The 2,293-nt window shown below is 46.2% G+C and overlaps 1 non-coding gene across 1 annotated transcript; it reads left to right on the top strand.

Moving 5' to 3' along the window:
• The first annotated feature begins 1,006 nt into the window (after positions 1-1,006).
• Positions 1,007-1,144, top strand: LOC119944873. The gene has a single exon (XR_005456017.1). It is a non-coding gene; the product is annotated as a small nucleolar RNA SNORA7 (small nucleolar RNA).
• The last annotated feature ends 1,149 nt before the right edge of the window (positions 1,145-2,293 follow it).

Genomic DNA, 2,293 nt, shown 5'->3' with positions numbered 1-2,293 from the left:
GAGCCAGGGTTAGAAACAATATCTTCCATCTCCCAGGCCCGTGCTCTTTCCCAGTTGTAGTATTTGTAAAGAGTCCGGGTTTGGGATTCAGAGCTCATAGGTTCTAATCCCGGCTCCGCCACTTTGGGCAAGTCACTTCACTTCTCTGGGCCTCAGTTCCCTCACCTGGAAAATGGGGATGAAGTCTGTGAGCCCCACACGGGGCAACCTGATCACCTTGTATCCCTCCCCAGTGCTTAGAACAGTGCTCGACACATAGTAAGCGCTTAACAAATACCATTCTTCTTCTTCTTCTTCTTCTTCTTCTTCTTCTTCTTATTTGTTAAGTGCTCTCTATGTGCCAAAGACTGTACTTCATATTGGGGTAGATACAAGATAATTAAGTCAGACACAGTTCTTGTCCCGCATGGACAGAGAGCAGTGTGGGCTAGTGGGAAAAGCGTGGACCGACATTTTTGCCGTGGGCTCTGTGTGGCTCAGGAGACGTTAAGAGTACCTTTGGTCTCCCAAGCCCAGTGTTCTTCATCTAATGTTCCTCAAACCACATTCTCAGCCGGAGGGTACAATTTTTTCAAAAGGCCCAAATTTGAGCAAACCGCCGAGGTTTCCCGAAAATGAAATCAGCGGGCTTTGGAAAAGGTACGTTTTCTCTCTTGTCTTGATTTATTTTCTCCTTTCAAGTTATAAACCCATTCCAGTAAAGGGAGTTTTCAAGGTCTCTACTCGGGCAAGAGTTTTGTCTTTGGTCTGCTCCTGTGTGGTAATGGTGGAGTCCAATTTCAAAAATAAAGGAGCAGCCTTGCTTCTGAGCCTCGAGGAAGATTTGATTATAGAGCTAGCAGCTTTCTCTATGCCACTCACAGTCTTCCAGTCACCCCCCGAGCAGTGATAATTTTTTTTTATGATTTTTGTTAAGCTCTTATTATGCGCCAGGCATTGTGCTATGCGCTGGGGTAGATAATATTATTAATAATAATGATTATTATTATTATTGTAGTTGTGAAGTCCCCTCCCACGATGGCGCCTGGAGAGTTTCCAGTCCTCTACCAGTCTCGACTACAGGAGGGAGAGTGAAGAAGAGGCCTACCCATTCCATTTCTAGCTTGGGCAGTGGCTAGTGAGTGGAAGACAATTTGCTACAAGTCAAAACTCCCCTGTGCTGGACAGCAGGGGTACGGAAGAGAGTCGAGGGGGGAGACTCAGGTTTATTGTGTGGGAGATGACAATGGTAAACCAGTTTTCACCAAGAAAACTCTGTGGATCCACTACCAGAACAATTGCAGATAGAGGAGGGGTGTTCTGGGAGAGATGTGTCCATGGCGTTGCTATGGGTCAGAGACGACTCGATGGCATAAGACAAGACAAGACTTTTTAAGTGCTTACTATGTGTCAAGCACTGTTCTAAGCTCTGGGGTAGAGAAAAGTTCATTCGTTCATTCATTCGATCATATTTATTGAGCGCTTACCGTATGCAGAACACTGTACTAAGCACTAGGGAAACTACAATACAAAAATAAACAGGTTGGACCCAGTCCCTGTCCCACATCGGGCTCACAATCTTAATCCTCATTTTACACATGCGGTAACTGAGGCCCTGAGAAGTGAAGTGACTTGCCCAAGGTCACACAGCAGATGTGTGGCGGAGCCGGGATTAGAACCCAGATCCTTCTGACTCTCAGGCCCTTACTCTATCCACTAAGCCAAATTGCTTCTCTAATATGAGATCGTCAGGTTGGACATAATTCATGTCCCACATGGGGCTCACAGTCTTAATCCTCATTTTACAGATGAGGTAACTGAGGCCCAGAGAAGTGATTTACCCAAGGTCACACAGTAAGCAATTAGCAGAATGGGGATTCGAACCCACATCCCATGCTCTTTCCACTAGGCCATGGTTTTTCCCACGTGTGTGTAATATCCTTCACTTGAAGTGTCATCTCGTGGCTCAGTGGAAAGACCCCGGGCTTTGGAGTCAGATGTCAGGGGTTCAAATCCCAGCTCCGCCACTTGTCAGCTGTGTGACTTTGGGCAAGTCACTTAACTTCTCTGGGCCTCAGTGACCTCATCTGAAAAATGGGGATTAAGACTGTGAGCCCCCCGTGGGACAACCTGATCACCTTGTAACCTCCCCAGCGCTTAGAACAGTGCTTTGCACATAGTAAGCACTTAACAAATGCCATTATCATTATTATTATTATCTCTGAACACAAAGGACAGCTCTATGCATGGCCAGAGATAAAAGGCAAATGTTTTCAGGCTCAGTGGACACCCAAGGAAAAGGGAAAGACAAAGG

This window comes from Tachyglossus aculeatus, chromosome 23 (genome assembly GCF_015852505.1).
Source record: "Tachyglossus aculeatus isolate mTacAcu1 chromosome 23, mTacAcu1.pri, whole genome shotgun sequence".
Lineage (NCBI taxonomy): Eukaryota > Metazoa > Chordata > Mammalia > Monotremata > Tachyglossidae > Tachyglossus > Tachyglossus aculeatus.
Note: the sequence above shows the minus strand (reverse complement) of the source record. Positions and strands in the feature narration are given on the sequence as shown.